General features: G+C 44.5%; 1 pseudogene; it reads left to right on the top strand.

The window, feature by feature from the left end:
* Positions 1 to 481: 481 nt before the first annotated feature.
* LOC136474973 (WRKY transcription factor 72B-like) lies at positions 482 to 3,092 on the top strand (annotated as a pseudogene).
* Positions 3,093 to 20,657: the final 17,565 nt, after the last annotated feature.

Here is a 20,657-nt window from a genome sequence, read left to right on the forward strand (position 1 = left end):
CTATGATATACTAGAACATTGAAAGTTGACATATGTGGATGTCATGCTTTTTGTTATAAAATCTGTGCTACATATATATACTAGCCCACAATTTGATCTGCCCTGTCCTAAGATCAATGGGGGAAATTAAGGTGGGTGATGATAGCAACGTCAGCCCCTGATGAGAGAAATTCCAAAGAGTTGACCTGGGCTCCATACAATATCAATCCTTGGCGTTGGAAGCGCTCCTCGCATCACATGACGGAGCACCCCACTTGACTGGGTATTCTTGTCATTTGGATCACACCACCGTGCGCTAACACACCCTTCAAATTAATCGTCTATCGCCATTGCTCATACATCGTCTCATTGACTTGTGAAAACCAGGTATCCTCTGTGTGTCTCTGACATGTGTGCCCCCCAAATAGATAAATGTTGCTTGGTAGGTTGTGTATGCAGCCATGCATGTACCAAAGTAGGCTGGCTATTTGTTGAATAGGAAATGACATGAGATAATAGGTTTGATGAGAGAGGAGTCTCCCTTCTCATTGCCTCTTTAATACGTCTTAGACAACCCGGACATTGACTTAGATGCCTCGGGAGAAGCAGCATTGGGATTTAAGACTGTTCCTCCTTTTATTAGCTGTACAGAGACTGCAGAGAGACAAAGGTACACAAGCTAACTAGATAGAGGTCAAGAGCATGTCATCCAAGAAGAAGAGGGCCGCGATAGATCTCTCCCTAGAGGCGGAGAGGAGTGATGAAGACCACAGTGGCGGCGGCAGAGGCAAAGGCGATCGCCGCCGGGACAAGGATGATGGTGAGGTGGACAAGAAAGAAGAACGGTTCAAGGAGCAAGGAGAGGCGCCGAAAGAGGAAACCGGCGAGGGGAAGGTGGTAGTTGAAGTGGTTGTAGACCAAGGAGGAGACGGCACCAAGGAGATCAAATATAGGCCTCAAGAAGGAGAGGAGATGGAGGACGACAAGCAATCGGCAGCGGACGCCCACGGCGACGGTGAGAGCCATGGGGGCGAAACTCGTGCGCAGGACAAGAACGTGGTAGAGGCCGCCGGCAACGGCGACTGGGACGATAGCTACAGCACCATGGTGCAAGACGAGGTATAAAGCACATATACTAGCTTACAGAGTTACAGTCAATCTGCAAATTAAAGGGCTGTGCTAGCGTGGCTGCTAGCTAGATGTACTATAGTGTAGTTATTTTTCGATAGGTGGCGCAAGTGTTGCTAATTAACCTTTGCAGATAAGCAGCGAGTGTTCATCTTGTTTAATTCCCCCTGTAATGACATGCGTGTGTATGTCTTCAGGTGAGCGCGATGCAGGAGGAGATGGAGAAGATGAAGGAGGAGAACCGGATGCTCCGGCGAGCCGTCGACCGGACCGTGCGTGACTACCACGAGCTGCAGAAGAAGGTAGAAGCCTGCTATCAGCAGCAACAGGCAGATGAGCCTAAGGTAATAGAGGAGTAGCTAATAATCCTACGCTAATCAATTAATCTCTTATCTAGCTAGCTAGGGTGTTATCCAATTGTAGCCTACCCCATGTTCCACCATCTAGCTAGCTAGCGCCAATCTCGTGCCGCTTTTAAAATTCTTCCACGTGACACCATAATTACCATGTCAATTGGATCCGTGGTTTGATTTGATTTCTAATTCGATGCGCGCGCAGGAGCCCGAGGTGTTCCTTTCCCTCGGCGCCACCGACGCCGGGACTGGCGGCGGCTTCCCGGAGCCGAAGCGCAAGGAACGGCAAGCAGCGCGGCGGCCGTCTGTGGGGAGCGATGACACCGACGACGCCGCCAAGGAGGATCTTGGGCTATCCCTGAGCCTGAGAGCGTCGTCGTCGTACGAGGATGAGAAGCTGGAGGCGGGGCATGCACACGACTTGGAAGGTACCGACGGCAAGGCGAAGGGCTACGCGCTGCTGGAGAGTAGCAAGCTCGGGGTACCGGCGGCCGCCGGTGGCGACCTTGCCGCGGCCGGGATCACGAGCCAGAGCGTCAACCCGGCCAACCGCAAAACTAGGGTCTCCGTGCGCGTCCGATGCCAAGGCCCCACTGTAAGACGCATGCAGCTGCATCTCACTGATCGAGTTCTTGTGCATGATTTCACGGCCAAGTTGATGATGAGACGAGTGATCCCGTTCGAGTGCGTGCATGCAGATGAACGACGGGTGCCAGTGGAGAAAGTACGGGCAGAAGGTCGCCAAGGGCAACCCGTGCCCGCGAGCTTACTACCGGTGCACCGTCGCGCCGGGATGCCCGGTGCGCAAGCAGGTAACCAAATATTTGCCTTGCCACTTCAGCGCATGCATTGCAGTCCCTACCACTAAATTTCGTCGCACCGGCCGGCTGCTTCGAATTATGTGTACGTGTGCATCACTGCATCAGTGCATGGAGTGAGCGATTCGTGATAAATGGTGTGCGCCATTTGCAGGTGCAGCGATGCCTAGAAGACATGTCGATCCTGGTGACGACGTACGAGGGTACGCACAACCACCCGCTCCCCGTCGGCGCCACCGCCATGGCCTCCACCACCTCCGCCGCGGCCACATTCATGCTGCTCTCCAGCACGAGCTCCTCCTCCTCCATCTCCGAGGCTGGCGGCGGCTCAGCGGCGCCTCCCTACCTCAGCCCCCCGTACCTGCTCAACTCCACCTCCCACCACTCCGCCGCTTCGCCGCTGCTCAGCGCACCACCGTCGTCAATGCCCCGCGCCCCTGGCGCGGCCACTGGCGTGCAGCATCTCAACATGTTCGGGCATTCGTCGTCCATGCTAGCTCAGCAGGCGCCACATTTCAGCAGCAAGTACCCGTGGTCATCGGACCCTTCGCAGGGCATCGGTGGTGGTGGTCTGCCAGCAGGGAGCAAGAGGCCGTTTTGGAGCACCGGCGGCGACGAGAAGATGACGGCGACATTGCCGGACAATGTCGGCGCAGTCATGGCAGACCCAAGTAAGTTCTCCGTGGCGATCGCTGCCGCGATCAACAGCTATATGGGGAAGGACGGGCAGGTGGTGGGCGGTAAGGACGGGGAGAGTAGCAGCAGCAAGAGTAGTAACAAGTGGGGGGTGGTCGAATCACTTCCACCTCCATGACTAGTAAGCAGTAGTGTAAGACACCACCGAGACACTACTAGGTAATTGTGGAAAAGTTAAGGGGTGTGTTTCTTCATTATTTGTTGTGTGTAAACAAATCAACATAGCAGGGGGCAGGCAAACACAAATTGGAGGGAATTTTTGGGCCATTGGTTGTAATCATTTTCAGGTTTTCTACGTTGAAACAAATCATCTGCAATTGTTGTTAACCGTAAACTGTATCTACTGTTTTATCACGCTCACTCAAAGGCAACATGTGAAATAATTTTTCAATATGCACGTAGAACTTGGCGTCATAAATTATGAGGTATGCATAAATAATGTATAGTCTAGAGTTCTCTCAAAACAGCAATGTTGAACTGGTTTTGCTTATTTCACCAAAAAGCAAATAAGTCATGATATATATGTACTAGATATAGAGCCTAAGGATTCTAAATACATATGTGTTTTCTTTAAAAAAAATAGTAGTTCCATTCAAACCTAGTTTATTCACTACGTGTACCTTGAATTAAGTTGAACAAAAACAATTACCTTGCGCTAGCTCCAACAATATAAGCCTTATTATTTAGGAGAAAAGTCTTCAAAACAAAATTCTGGCCCTTAATTTCTCTAAGAATATTGTTATGCCAATTTCAAAACAAGCACACTCTAGCATGGAATCCTGGTTTTCACACTCAAGATCGTTCTTGTACACAAACTGGCACTAACACCTAAACTAGAAAAAGTAAGTAATGCAAGACATAAAGAAGGCAAATAGACAAATGTATTTATTCTGTGGTATTGGTTGCCAAAACACAGCACCTTGTCCATGTTGGAGCTCCACCGAGGTACACTCCCGGACACCATGTCTCTTCCAGTCATGATGTTTGCTTTTGACCACTACAAGAGATATGACCTTCTACGACGATTTTCTCGTGACGACAGCTAAATTTATCGCTAGGTCATTCTGCTTTACGACGTTTTTCAGTGGGTTCATGACTTTACGACAAAAATTATATGTGCGTCGCTAAGATCTTGTAGAAGTCGTCGTAAACAGAAGGATTTCCATGTTACGAGGAACTATAGTTCTTCATGACATGCCAACAAACAATCGTCTTATTATTTAAATTTTAACTTGCTAATAAGCTCAACTCCACGTATCATATGTTGAATTCAAAATTTTGAACTGTCCAAACTACCTTGGATGAAAAAAAGAAAACCAATGTTCTAGATCTCGATGTGACCAACAATGTTGTAGTTGATGACTTTTTAATTTCAAATTATTTTTTGTCCTAAAATTATATATGAAGTTCTTATATTTTGAAATTTAAATTTTTTAAATTACCTCAAATGGAAAAAACAAATAGAAGCAAGGTTATAGATCTTAATTAGATCTATAACTTTGTAATCCATGACTTTTTTGTTATAAAATATTTAGGCCTATTTGGAACAAAGGAATGCAAAACAGAGGAATGGGAAAAAACACAGGAAAGTGATATAGGCATTCTAGCAAAACAGAGGAAAGGAAAAACATAGGAATATGATGTGAAAGAGTGTTTGAAACGCGGGAAATCGAAACGCAGGAAAAAGCAGCTGAGGAGCAGTACTTAGCACAAACAAAGAATCAAACTACAAAGTAGTACTAGTCACCTGGCTCTTTTCTGATGGTAATGCACCCCATCCGTGTGTTTAATGGTGTGCTCACCTCGGAATTCGCAAAGGAAGCAGAAACCAGAGATCGAACTAGAGTTTTGTTTTCCTGTGAAATCATGAAGGAGGCACAGTGTTCCGGAGGAAAGGAAAGATTGTTTTCCTTCGTTCCAAACGCGCTACTCGTTTCCCTTTCCAGCGTTTTCATTTCCTTTGATATTCCTACAAAAATCCTTTGATCCAAACAGACCTTTATAGTTCCAAAAGTCTATTGAAAGTTGTCACTCAGATTTTTTTTATAATACCCATCTCCAGGTATTTCAACCGGCGCCAATTTTTTTCCTCCCTTTTCTCGCTGATGTTTTCCCCTCCCATGGCGCCAAAATTTCCTCTGCGCGCTCTCGCCACACCAAATCCGCCAACCCTAACAATAACAAAAAAAAAAATAAAAACTACATACTTTGGCCACCGTTAGTTCTCTCAGTTCTCACTCTGCCGCCGTCCTCCCATCGACGCCTCCCCAAATTCCACCGAAGCCCCCATCGCCGAGCTCCTCTAGTCCCAAACCGAGCTTCGCCAGTGCCATGGCTGATCTCCTCCTGATGGGGCGATCGCCACAGGGAAACACCACACGCCCCTATTCTTACTAAAGTCGGTCGGAGCCATGGTGGCATACACCGGCGGCTGAGGCAGCCACCCAGCCCCCTGCTCTTCCTTGAGTTCACGTGTCGGCAGATCCACCTACGGCAACGGTAGGTCAGCAGTCATCCCGGCCCCTTCCCTCTCCTCCCCTCCCCTTTGCCTCGAATCTAACAAGTGAGGGTCGAATCCATGTAGGGTCAGCCAGATCCACGGTCGCCCTTGGAGAAGGATGTCGAATCTCTGTCTCCAGTGGGAGCCTTTCTTCTTCCTCGGCAGGATCCGATAGACTATTGATCCGGCGTGGTGGAGCACTGGTGCTTGTGACCATGTGATTTGTTAGGTTTTGTTTAGTTCCCATTACTTCCTTGCTGAAAGGTCCTAATAGCTAGAGGGGGGGTGAATAGCCTAATAAAAATTTCTACAACAACACTTAATAAAAGGTTAGACAATTATGAGGCGAAGCAAGTGTTGCGCTAGCCTACTCAAAATGCAAGCCACCTACCACGATTCTAGTTTAGATAGTGTCGATTCACACAAGAGGTATGATACTACCCTATGTTAGTGTGCTCTCAAAGTCTAACTAAAGAGCCACACCAACCAAGCAAGCAAGCTCTCACAACTAGTTACACTAAAGAGCTTGTCAACTAGTTTGCGATAATGTAAAGAGAGTGATCAAGATAGTTATACTATCGTGTAGAGGAGTGAACCAATCAATCACAAGGATGAATAACAATGAAGACCAATCACCTTGGAATCAAAGGATGAACACAATGATTTTTACCGAGGTTCACTTGCTTGCCGGCAAGCTACTCCTCGTTGTGGCGATTCACTCACTTGGAGGTTCACACGCTAATTGGCTTCACACGCCAAACCCTCAATAGGGTGCCATACAACCAACACAAGATGAGGATCACACAAGCCACGAGCAATTCACTAGAGTACCTTTTGGCGTTCTACCGGGGATAGGTCAAGAACCCCCCACAATCACCACGATCGGAGCTGGAGACAATCACCACCCTCCGCTCAATGATCCTCACTGCTCCAAGCCATCTAGGTGGCGGCAACCACCAAGAGTAACAAGCGAAATCCGCAGCGAAACACAAACACCAAGTGCCTCTAGATGCAATCACTCAAGCAATGCACTTGGATTCACTCCCAATCTCACTATGATGATGAATCAATGATGGAGATGAGTGGGAGGACTTTGGCTTAGCTCACAAGGTTGCTATGTCAATGAAAATGGCCAAAGATGTGAGCCACAGCCGGCCATGGGGCTTAAATAGAAGCCCCCACGAAATAGAGCCGTTGTACCCCTTCACTAGGCACACTGCGCTCTGACCGGATGCTCCGGTCAAACTGACCGGACCCTGGACTCAGCGTCCAGTCCACTGATGGACACCACATGTCACCAGCTTCAAACGCTGTTTGTCAGATTTCAATGGCTATGAAGCTGACCGGACGCTCCGGCAAAACTGACCGGACGCTGGAGCCTCAGCGTCCGGTCGAGTATAGTAAGGGTCAAAAACCGGTTTTCCTCGACCGGACGCGTCCGGTCCACCTCGGCCAGACACAGCCCAGCGTCCGGTGGTAAACCCTAGCCACTGTACCGCCAGTCAGCGCGACTGGACGCAGGTAGTCAGCGTCCGGTGCTTTTGGATCCAGCGTCCGGTCACTTGACCAACGCTGGCATCTCCTCTGTTTTCACTTCTAACTTCTTCACCCTTGCTCCAATGTGCCAACCACCAAGTGTATCACCTTGTGCACATGTGTTAGCATATTTTCACAAACATTATCAAGGGTGTTAGCACTCCACTAGATCCTAAATGCATATGCAATGAGTTAGAACATCTAGTGGCACTTTGATAACCGCATTCCGATACGAGTTTCACTCCTCTTAATAGTATGGCTATCAAACCTAAATGTGATCACACTCTCTAAGTGTCTTGATCACCAAAACAAAATAGCTCCTACAATTTATACCTTTGCCTTGAGCTTTTTGTTTTTTTCTTTCTTCTTTTCAAGTTTTGAGCCCTTGATCATCGCCATGCCATCACCATTGTCATGTTATGATTTTCATTAGCTTCTCCACTTGAAGTGTGCTACCTATCTCATGATCACTTGATAAACTAGGTTAGCACTTAGGGTTTCATCAATTCACCAAAACCAAACTGGAGCTTTCAATCTCCCCCTTTTTGATAATTGATGACAACCCTTATACAAAGATATGAATTAAAATTCAATTGAATCCATGTTGCTTGCCCAAGCAAATTTACCATGTGTAAAAGGATATGTACAAGTTTCATTAACCCCCAATGGTAGCAATTGCTCCCCCTACATATGTGCTAAGAGTTTGGATTGAAGCTTGCACAAATGCTTAGATAGAAAATATAAGAGTCAATGTCTACCACATGATGCTAAGGTATAAGAGATGGACCTTTGAAGCGTGATACCAATCGGAGTGCATCATTATATCATCCTTAGCACCATGGTTAGCTTAGTACCACTTGGAAACATACTTTAGAAAGATACCACTTGTAAAGACTTACTTGAAAAATGAAAATTATCTAGTGATGTCATTTCATCATTCAATCTTACAACTAACATTCATCACACAAGCATGGATGTTTAAATTTAATACTTGTGCCATGCAAGCAAACATATGAAATGCACATACAAATGCACCATACAAGTTCATGAGCTTGCTCCCCTGCTTGTGTGCTCAAAATTTTAGTTGATCCCTTTCCTTTTTCATATCTCTCTCCCTATGTCATATGTCAAGATATCTTTATGTTTCTTTCCCTTTTTCACTATCTTTGTTTCTCTCTCCCTTATCTTTGTTTCTCTCTCCCTTATCTTTGTTTCTCTCTCCCTTATCTTTGTTTCTCTCCCCCTTTGTCATCAATGACCACAAAGGTTCTAAATATAGATAGTATTACTTGTAGGGTCGAGATTATCAATGTCAATCAATGGGGTGAGGATCATTTTCCCGAATTTGGTTTAGTCTAGATTATTTACTAAAGATATTTAACTCGGTTTGATCTAAGGACAAGCTTCTTCACACCTCCAAATAAGGGTTATCTTGTACCATGTTGAGTTAAACACTTATAGCTCATTTTCTAGATTAAACACTAGGTTTACAAGCCCACAAACATGTCATATGCTATCACTAGATCAAATCAAGCATAGAAGCAATAGTGATCCCATATAGACATCAAAATCATTTGATTTTCATGAATGAGCCTAATAAAATAGAACCACTTGAGAGGTCCTAATGGAATTAAAAATGTGACTAGATGCACTAATCATGTCCTTAGCAAAGATGTATGTCATGCCAATCAACTTTTACCTTGGATTGCTCGAAGGAGAGGCATGTCATATGAGCGGGGGTGCATCAACACATATTTGAGAAATCCAATATGTTCAACTCATTCTTTAGCTTGCAAAACCTTTTCTCATCCAATGGCTTGGTGAATATATCGGCAAGTTGATCTTCAGTTCCTACACTCTCAATGCAAATGTCCCCTTTTTGTTGGTGATCTCTTATGAAATGGTGGCGGACATCAATGTGCTTTGTTTTTGCATGTTGTACCGGATCGTTGGTTAGCTTGATTGCACTCTCATTGTCACAAAGCAATGGCACTTTCTTGAACTTGATTCCAAAGTCACTCAAAGTGTCCTTCATCCAAAGTATTTGTGCACAACAACTACCGACGGATATGTATTCGGCTTCGACGGTTGATAATGCAACACTATTTTGCTTCTTTGATGACCATGAAACAAGTGATCTTCCCAACAATTGACATATGCCCGAGGTGCTCTTCCTTTCAACCTTGCATCCCGCATAATCCGAGTCGAAGTAACCAACTAGCTCAAACTTTGCTCATTTGGGATACCACAAACCAACATTTGGTGTATGCTTCAAGTACCTCAATATCCTCTTTGTAGCCTTCAAATGACTTTCTCTTGGTGAGGCTTGAAATCTTGCACACATGCATACACTAAACATGACATCCGGCCTTGATGCGGTCACATAGAGTAGGCTTCCAATCATGGACCGATACAACTTTTGATCCATCATATTTCCACTTGCATCACTATCCAAGTTGCCATTGGTTCCCATTGGTGTGCTAATGACTTTGCTATCAATCATTCCAAACTTCTTGATCATGTCCTTGATGTACTTGCCTTGACTCACAAATGTACCATTCTTTAATTGCTTGATTTGAAGACCAAGGAAGTAACTCAATTCTTCAATCATGGACATCTCAAACTCATTAGCCATCATCTTTCCAAACTCATCACAAAAATCTTGATTTGTTGATCCAAATATGATGTCATCCACATAGATTTGGAAGACAAATAGATCTTTTCCAATCTTCTTGATGAAAAGAGTGGTGTCAACCTTGCCCATTGTGAGCCCTTTAGAGAGGAGGAAGTCCCTCAATCTCTCATACCATGCTCTAGGTGCTTGCTTCAAGCCATACAATGCTTTCTTTAACTTGTACACATGGTTGAGCTTCTTGTCATCTTCAAAACCGGGAGGTTGCTCAACATATACTTCTTCATTGATATAACCATTGAGAAATGCACTCTTAACATCCATTTGATAGAGCTTGATGTTGTGGGCACAAGCATAGGCTAGCAAGATTCTAATTGCTTCCAATCTAGCAACCGGGGCATATGTTTCTCCAAAGTCAAGACCTTCAACTTGTGTATAGCCTTGTGCTACCAATCTTGCTTTGTTCTTTACTACTATCCCATCTTGATCTTGCTTGTTTGTAAAGACCCATTTGGTTCCAATCACATTATGTCCCTTTGGTCTTTCTACCAACTCCCATACTTAATTTCTTGTGAAGTTATTCAATTCTTCATGCATAGCATTCACCCAATCAACGTCCATCAAAGCTTCATCTATCTTCTTTGGTTCAATGGATGACACAAATGAGAAGTGTTCACAAAATGATGCCAATCTTGATCTTGTTTGTACACATCTAGAAATATCACCAATGATTGTATCCAAAGGATGATCTCTTGCAATACTTGTTGGTTGGAGCAATGAAACTTGATTGCTTGCACTTGCTAGATCATTGGGTTGAGATGATGTACTAGCCACTTGATCTTGATCAATGTCATGAGAGTCACTTGCACTAGCTTGATTTGTATCATCTTGCACATTTGAGTTGGAGAGCACTTGCACTTGATCATCTTCATCATCAATCACTTGCCTAGGCCTCAATTCACCAATATCCATGTTCCTCATGGCATTTGAAAGTTGAATGCCTCTAACATCTTCTAAGTTCTCATTCTCTACTTGTGAACCCTTGGTTTCATCAAATTCAACGTCATGAACTTCCTTAAGAGTACCACTATCCAAATTCCATACTCTATATGCTTTGCTTGTAGTGGAATATCCAAGTAAGAATCCTTCATCACATTTCTTATCAAACTTGCCCAATCTAGTGCCTTTCTTCAAGATATAGCATTTGCATCCAAAGACCCGAAAATATGCAATGTTGGGCTTTCTACCATTTAAGAGCTCATATGGTGTCTTCTCTTTCAATCGGTGACAATAGAGGCGGTTGCTACAATAGCAAGCCATGTTGATAGCTTCGGCCCAAAAGGATTGACTCACATTGTACTCACTAAGCATAGACCTTGCCATATCAATAAGTGTTCTATTCTTCCTCTCAACAAGGCCATTTGATTGTGGGGTGTATTTGGCCGAGAATTGATGTCTAATTCCAAATTCATCACATAACTCATCAATTCTAGTATTCTTGAACTCACTACCATTGTCACTTCTAACTCTCTTGATGGTTGTTTCAAACTCATTGTGAATGCCCTTGACAAATGACTTGAATGTTGCAACCACATCACTTTTGTCCACTAGAAAGAATACCCATGTGTATCTAGTGTAGTCATCCACTATCACAAATCCATATTTATTTTCACTGATACTAGTGTATTGTGTTGGCCCAAACAAATCCATGTGCAATAACTCAAATGCTTTACTAGTGCTCATCATGCTTTTCTTAGGATGGGTGTTTCCAACTTGTTTGCCGGCTTGACAAGAGCTACAAAGCTTATCCTTTTCAAACACAACATCTTTCAAGCCTTTAACTAAGTCATGCTTAACCAATCTATTCAATTGTTTCATTCCAACATGACCAAGCCTTCTATGCCATAACCAATCCATGCTAGACTTAGTGAACAAGCATGTAGATAATCTAGCTTCACTAGCATTGAAATCAACCAAGTATAGATTCTCATATCTAAAACCTTTGAAGATCATATTAGAGCCATCTACACTTATGATTTCTACATCATCTATTCCAAATATGCATTTGAATCCAAGATCACACAATTGTGCCACGGATAGCAAATTGAAGTTCAAGCTTTCTACTAGCAACACATTGGATATGCTCAAGTCATTGGATATTGCAATCTTACCAAGCCCTTTGACCTTGCCTTTGCCATTGTCACCAAATGTGATACTATCATAACCATCATTATCATTGGTGTTGATTGGGTTGAACATTCTTGCATCATCGGTCATGTGTTGAGTGCACCCACTATCAAGAACCCAATGCCTTCCTCTAGCTTTGTAATTGACCTACAAAAGAATATCAATTCTTTTTAGGTACCCAAACTTGCTTGGGTCCTTGAAGGTTAGTTACTAAGCTCTTTGGAACCCATATGGCTTTCTTCTTTGAGCCCATCCATGGTTTGCCAATGAACTTAGCCTTTACACCATTTGTACCCTTAGTAAGCATATAGCATGAATCAAGCTTAATGAAGGATACATTAGCATTTTTACTCTTGTTTTTGCATTCTTGCTCTTTGTGACCAACTTGCTTACAACTAGTGCAAAATCGACCATTATTCTTCACAAAACTAGTCTTGTGAGGAGCAAAGGCCGCTTTGCCTTTCTTAGGGGTATAGCACAATCCCTCTTTGTAGAGAGAAGCTCTTTGGCTACCCAAGCACATAAGCAAGCGGTCCTCACCACCATAAACCTTAGCTAAGGTGTGAGTGAGCTTAGTGACCTCCTTCTTGAGGTTCTCATTCTCAACCACTAGTGAGGTGTCATAAGTGAGACCATCACTACTAGATGAGGTAGAAGTGGAAGTGCTACAAGAAGGGTTAGTAGGAGCAACAATGATAGGCATAGATAGTGATTCATTTATTATATCACAAGTTAAACCTACATTGCAAGTTTCAACATGCTTCCTTTTATTTTGCTCATCAAGCAAAGTGGAATGAGCCTTTTCAAGCTTTTTGTGAGCTTTGCCAAGCTTCTCATTGGCTTCCTCTAGCCTCTCATGAGATGCATTGAGCTCATCAAAGGCTTGCTTAAGGGCTTTTAGTTCCTTATGCAAGCTTTTGCATTCCCTTCTCTTGATATCAAAGTGTTCTCTAGCATCTTCTAGGATAGCATGTCAATTATTTCATCTTTAGTAGGTTCATCATCATCACTATCACTATCATTTTCATTTTCATGTTCATCATCATCAACATGTTCTTCATCACTTTCATCATCACAAGATTGTACCTTAGTGGCCTTAGCCATGAAGCATGATGAAGATTCGAAGAGAGAAGGCTTCTCATTGATGGCAATGCTTGCAAGAACCTTCTTCTTGGTGGTCTTGTGATCATCACTATCATCATCATCATCACTTGAGGAAGCATCACTATCCCAAGTGACTACATATGAACCACCCTTCTTCTTCTTGAAGGCCATCTTGTCCTTCTTCTCTTTCTTTTCCTTCTTGTCCTTCTTCTTGTTCTTCTTGTTGTCATTATCATTGTCGCTATTGTATGGATATTGAGCAACAAGATGATCTTTGCTTCCACACTTGAAGCACCTTCTTGACTCTTCTTTGTTCTTTGATGAAGACTTCTTTCTTCTAGCATGGTAGCCCTTCTTCACCATGAACTTGCCAAATCTCTTGACAAATAGAGCCATCTTCTCATCATCATCATCATCCCATGATTCATCTTCTTCACTTGATGTTTCTTGCTTTGCTTTGCCCTTGGATGATGTGGCTTTGAATGCCACGCTCTTTTTCTTCTCATCCTTCTTCTCATCTTTCTTCTCCTTCTTTTCTTCCTTCTCATCATCATCTCTACAAGTGTCATCGGTCATTATATCTCCCAACACTTGGTTTGGTGTCATAGTGTCCAAACCACTCCTCACTAGAATAATGACCAATGTACCAAATCTTAAGGGTAAGCATCTCAAGAACTTGTGGGAGAAGTCCTTGTCCTTCACCTCTTCTCCAAGTGCTTTGAGATCATTGATAAGCACTTGAAGCCTATGAAACATCTCCGGCACACTCTCATCCTCCTTCATCTTAAAGCTTGCAAACTTTTCTTTGAGGATATATGCCTTTGCATCCTTCACGGCTTGAGTGCCCTCAAATGATTCTTCCAACTTCTTCCAAGCTTCATGTGCCATCTTAATATTCTTGATTTGCTCAAATGTTCTTTTATCAATTGCATCATGAATGGCACTTAGAGCAATGCCATTGTTTTGGAGAAGCACTTCTTCGGCGGTGGTGGGATTCTTCGGATCACCAATCTCAATTTTGGTTTCTACCACCTTCACACCTTTCTATTGATTGACTTGATGTGTGTTGTCATCTTTAATTTCCAATAAGGATAATTTGTGCCATCAAATTAGGGTGGCTTCTTGGTGTTGTTGATTTGAGCCATTTTAACACCAAAGGTTGTTAAGCCTCAAATAACGGTGACCTCGGCTCTGATACCACTTGAAAGGTCCTAATGGCTAGAGGGGGGTGAATAGCCTAATAAAAATTTCTACAACAACACTTAACAAAAGGTTAGACAATTATGAGGCGAAGCAAGTGTTGCGTAGCCTACTCAAAATGCAAGCCACCTACCATGATTCTAGTTTAGATAGTGTCGATTCACACAAGAGGTATGATACTACCCTATGTTAGTGTGCTCTCAAAGGCTAACTAAAGAGCCACACCAACCAAGCAAGCAAGCTCTCACAACTAGTTACACTAAAGAGCTTGTCAACTAGTTTGCAATAATGTAAAGAGAGTGATCAAGATAGTTATACCGCCATGTAGAGGAGTGAACCAATCAATCACAAGGATGAATAACAATGGAGACCAATCACCTCGGAATCAAAGGATGAACACAATGATTTTTACCGAGGTTCACTTGTTTGCCGGCAAGCTACTCCTCGTTGTGGCGATTCACTCACTTGGAGGTTCACACGCTAATTGGCTTCACACGCCAAACCCTCAATAGGGTGCCGCACAACCAACACAAGATGAGGATCACACAAGCCACGACCAATTCACTAGAGTACCTTTTGGCGCTTCGCCGGGGATAGGTCAAGAACCCCTCACAATCACCACGATCAGAGCCGGAGATAATCACCACCCTCTGCTCAACAATCCTCGCTGCTCCAAGCCGTCTAGGTGGCGGCAATCACCAAGAGTAACAAGCGAAATCCGTAGCGAAACACGAACACCAAGTGCCTCTAGATGCAATCACTCAAGCAATGCACTTGGATTCACTCCCAATCTCACTATGATGATGAATCAATGATGGAGATGAGTGGGAGGACTTTGGGTTAGCTCACAAGGTTGCTATATCAATAAAAATGGCCAAAGATGCAAGCCACAGTCGGCCATGGGGCCTAAATAGAAGCCCCCACAAAATAGAGCCGTTGTACCCCTTCACTAGGCACACTGCGCTCTGACTGGACGCTCTGGTCAAACTGACCGGACCCTGGACTCAGCGTCCGGTCCACTGATGGACGCCACATGTCACCAGCTTCAAACGCTGTTCATCAGATTTCAACAGCTATGAAGCTGACCCGACGCTCTGGCAAAACTGACCGGACGCTAGAGCCTCAGCGTCCGGTCGAGTACAGTAAGGGTCAAAAACCGATTTTCCTCGACCGGACGCGTCCGGTCCACCTCGATCGACATAGCCCAGCGTCCGGTGGTAAACCCTAGCCACTATACCGCTAGTCAGCGTGACCAGACACAGGCAGTCAGCGTTCGGTGCTTTTGGATCCAGCGTCCGGTCACTTGACCGACGCTGGCATCTCCTCTGTTTTCACTTCTAACTTCTTCACCCTTGCTCCAATGTGCCAACCACCAAGTGTATCACCTTGTGCACATGTGTTAGCATATTTTCACAAACATTATCAAGGGTGTTAGCACTCCACTAGATCCTAAATGCATATGCAATGAGTTAGAACATCTAGTGGCACTTTGATAACCGCATTCCGATACGTGTTTTACTCCTCTTAATAGTACAGCTATCAAACCTAAATGTGATCACACTCTCTAAGTGTCTTGATCACCAAAACAAAATAGCTCCTACAATTTATACCTTTGCCTTGAGCTTTTTGTTTTTCTCTTTCTTCTTTTCAAGTTTTGAGCCCTTAATCATCGCCATGCCATCACCATTGTCATGTTATGATCTTCATTAGCTTCTCCACTTGAAGTGTGCTACCTATCTCATGATCACTTGATAAACTAGGTTAGCACTTAGGGTTTTATAAATTCACCAAAACCAAACTGGAGCTTTCACTTGCTCATGTAATCACTCACATGTACTGATTTTTACTCAATAATAATCGTCTTTCAACTTCTGGGGATTTTTGATAGGGTGGCTTTAGGTTGGATCTTTTGGTGTGACACAAAATGGCAGGCTAGATGGAGTTTCTTCTATGGATTTGATCCATGGTGCTTTATTCACTTCCGAGTTAGTTTTTCCTCATCTTTCTGATACACGTGTTGCCTATTTTTTTGTCTCTGTGTATACATAGTCCAGATTTAATAGAAATGTGGTATTTGGTTCATAGCTGTAACTAACCTTTTATGCAGCAAAGATCTCTTGTGTGACTATTGTTAAAAAGTAAACATTACTGCTAATATTATCAAAGAAAAATCTCTTGTGCTTCGATCTTTTATGTAGGAAAAAAGAGAGTAGATTCCACAGTGCAGTTTTTACTCTGAACATTAGTTTAGTTGCTCCATGTCTATTAGTGAGGTGTGGCTTAGTTTTTAGGTCACTTGTAGATTTACTTTCCTGGGCCACAGGAGAAATCACTTAGTGAAAAAAATGAAGCATGACTTGTCCATTAGTTGCATTGACATGCTGTGTATGGAAATATATATATATTTTTAAAAAGAGTCCAATTACTTCTATTTTACATTTGTCGTGGACCATATCTATTGTTGTTTCCATTACTGTTATTGTCTATTGGTTACTTATGTCCATTAGTTCCATTCATGTTTATTTGCACAAGAGAAAATGATCTTTCTACTATTTGTAAAATACGAGTGCATCAATATAGAAAATTTTGGCAATTTGGTATTTCCTTTCAATATAGAAAATTTTAGATACTGAGATGAATCGTTTGGGTTAGAAGTCTATGTGAGAAATAATGTTGTGACAACTGGCATACTATCTATAGACGGCAGTCCATTGTAAGTGACAAACTTATTCTTTGCTTTCTCGGTCTATATCTTCATGCATGCACATGGCAAATGACTGCTAACTTTAACTTGTCTATATTTGGTCTCACTATTTGCAAACATGTTCAAGCAAGTATCTGATCTAATTTAATTCAATTTCAGGGCAGAAAATTGGTAGTTGTGGGCACCTTGCAGCAAGTGTTTATGTTGGGGCAGTTACAACCTAACACAGGTCATTATAGGATCAATTTTGCACAAGTATTTCTACATTGCGTCTTTGAAATTTTATCTACAGAGCTTCAAGGGCTACTAAATAAAACAGCTATACATTGCTGCACCTCTATCCCACATAGTTGTAATTCACCTGGTAGTATTTCATTCTTGTGTCACTTAGGATTTTAATCTTCGATGATGGGCTGACGATGAACTGTTATGCGAGAATGAAGTATGATCTTTGCACCTTCAAGAAAGGAGTGAAAAGTATGAAAAGGTACATGTCAAATCAGCTACTCCGCCAAGCTATCTTTGTGGCAGAACCACCCGAAATAGCGTACTTACGGAGGCGCTTGTCTTCCACCAGACACTAAGCACCCCGAAAGCCACTACCGCAAGCGGTATCCGTCGGACACACCCCGAGGGAGAGCCCGAAAGATCCACATTTTTCCCCAAGGATCCAATAATGAAAACGAGTTACAACACAAGTCCATCTCATACATTAGAGTTTCTGAAAAGTACATTATTACAATACCAAATACAGAGTTCGGAACGATAAACAGCGGAATATTAAAAGATAACATCTAGCGATAAGATAACGAGGATTTTGTCTGAGCCCACCAGAAGAATCCTCCACATAAGGTACTCCTCAAGCATCACCTGCAACAGGGGTAAATAACCCTGAGTACACAATGTACTCGCAAGACTTATCCGATAGTGGGAATACTCTCCTGACTCCAAGGAATATGCTAGGCTTTATGGTTGCTGGTTTTCTTTTAGCCAAAAGCAATACTAATAGTGAGTCCTTATTGATATATTATTATTATCAGCCGTATTAAGTTTTTATCTAGTCAATCTATATAAGCACATGTGCTACTTTCAAGCAAGAGTTGAGCAATCGATACTGTTTCTTCTCCTTTTCCACTTCCAGTCCTTACTACGGTGCTAAACCGTAGACAAGCCGTACCGGGTAACCCGGCGATTCACGAATCAATGTGCCCAGCTGGGTGCCCCGAAGACACACGCCCCGCTTATACCCCAGGCACAAGCAGGACTAACCCACCACTCTCCTATCCCGGGTGTCCAGGTCCCCGTCCAAACTTGGACTCCAAGCCCCCGCCTCTGAGTCCCGGACTCAGTGCAGTGCAAGGACCTCCACCACCTCCTCTTCCCATCAGTCGGCTCGGAAAGAGCCGGATCCGCGACAAGAGAGCAGCAAGCCTTCCCTGCGCCCATACCCAAGTATGTGCCCGGGACAATAATCTGTTACTTGCCTAGAGTCATATGCAACGACCGGTCCTTAATCAACACAGACAGGGAAAAAGTGTAACCGGGCTATGCCCTGTTGGCCGTAGGACACAACCCCTCACACCCACCAGTACCAAATCCACATCCCTGTCCGGTCACCATTTTCCTTTCCATCATTTCATCATGATATCATAGTTTAATCACCTATTTGCGAGTAACAACAGGTTACTCACGCTACCGACATCCTGAGCATAGCAGCTACTCGACCTGTACTAGTAGGACTCATGGTGGATATATTTATGCATGTAGCTTCCATAAAATGCCTGTAACGTAAATGCATATCATATAAATATATTCAGTGATCATAAAAAAAATAGGGGTTATGCACCGGGGCTTGCCTTGGGCAGGTGCCGAGTCAGCAAAGTCAGTACCAACAGGCTCCTGGTCTCCTTCCTGTGTGAAAAGCTCCTCCTCGTACTCCTCGATCACCTCATCATACTCCGGATCACCAACGGGTACGAAGTCTACCTGTTCGTGATCTACATGAAATGACAATGCAATGATTACACTATGGCAACAAAAATTCTCAATGCAAAAGTACCTCTATTACATTACTAAGCGAGGTCTTCCTACTAAAGTCTAAGCTATCTACCAGTACCACTAACATGTATGACCGCGTCCTATATTCATACGATGACTACGGATATTCATACTCCTAATACCAGTTTATGATAAAGTAAGGATAATAATTACGGCATTAAATGACTCGTTCTATGGTTACTGTTTTTACAACAAGTATATAAGTGCCTAAAGAACCTACGGTAACGATTTCAAAGCTAAAGTTATCGTCGGTTTACCACAACAAATCTTTGCACTTAAAGATCGATATACCGCTAAGCTTTCTACTTCAAGCTTATGAGCCTACCATCCTAACCACTAATGGGGAACCAACTGTACTAATAGGTAGGCGATATTTTTGCGAACCTAACAAACTTTGTTTCGCTATTTTTGGACAACCATGCAATTTACTACAATTTATCGAAGTTGTATTCATAACAGGAAATAATTAAGCAATTCAAATTCTAGGAATTAACGAAAATCTAATCCTCTTTCGCCGGCCCACCACGCGCAGCCCAGTCCAGCGCGTGATCCCGCCCGTGCACGACAGCAAGTCCAGCGCGCGGCCCACGCGGAGGCGTGACCCAGGTGGCCAACGGCCCACGAAGGGAAGGCCTGCGCGCGTCGGCGAAAATGCATGAACACCCCCGACGAACTCGGTATTAGCTACGAGCTCTACGGTACTATTTCGCTAGTCTACCGTTTTACATCTGCACCCTCCCACTTTTTCTTCTTCACCGCGAGGAGGTTCCTGGCCATCCAGAGCACGCACCGACGCGACGGCGCGGCACTGGACGACTACGCCGGCCTCACCTGGACCTCTACGGTCTACCTAAGGGGTCGATAAGTACCTTGACGACAAGCCGAAGCTACCGGAGGCAACACGGCGAGCAGAGGCGCAGAGATGAACCCCCTTCCCGGCGGTGACTCCCGACCTGCAAGGGCGGCCCTGTTCCCGTGAGCAGCAGCGAAAGAGAGGCCAGCACATGAGCGCGCGAGCACCAGGGAGTACTCACCGACCTCGAAGCACTGACGGTTTGGTTGGGGGTGGTCTGAGTAATTCTGGCCACGTGAGCTCGTGGTGGTGTGGTGGTGCCCGACGGTGGCACTACCGCGGTGGTGGGACTATCCTGCGGCGATGCTACGGCTACGGGGCATGGAATGCTAAGGAGGACATGGTGAGTCTGTGGGTGCACTGAATCACCACGAGGTGCACTACGGGACTGGCTCGCCGCTAGAGGGCATCGGCATGGCCTTATGGACCCGGTGGCGCGGTAGTCCAAAATTGAAGCACAGTGAGGCGAGAATGGTAGCGCGGTGGGGTAGGCTAGATGACCGGATGCCTAACGGAGCTGCAAGCAAAGCCAATTGGAAAGCGGTGCACCCACTACGGCGAATTGGAAGAAAAGGTCACGACGGCAAGGGGACAACGGAGACAGAGGAGGTCCCATCGCGGTATGGCTCACCAGCGATGTCAACGCTCGGTACTGACTTGCCTGGCCATGGGGAACCTCAGGGCGTGCTCCCGACAGCCGTTCGCATGGCCACTGTAGCAAACGACGAAATGCGGCATGGCTCGCCTGCGGGTAGTACCAGCCCACGGACACCGCAACGCGACGTCGAGGATGATGGCGAAGCAGGCCGTAGACCAGCGCGCAAGCAGCTAAGGGAGTCCAGTCGTGGTACCAACGTAGCCGTTGGCGACGCGAACGCGGGACCCGGTGGCGACACGGCCACGGTGGCG

Source organism: Miscanthus floridulus, chromosome 8, assembly GCF_019320115.1.
Source record: "Miscanthus floridulus cultivar M001 chromosome 8, ASM1932011v1, whole genome shotgun sequence".
Taxonomy (NCBI): domain Eukaryota; kingdom Viridiplantae; phylum Streptophyta; class Magnoliopsida; order Poales; family Poaceae; genus Miscanthus; species Miscanthus floridulus.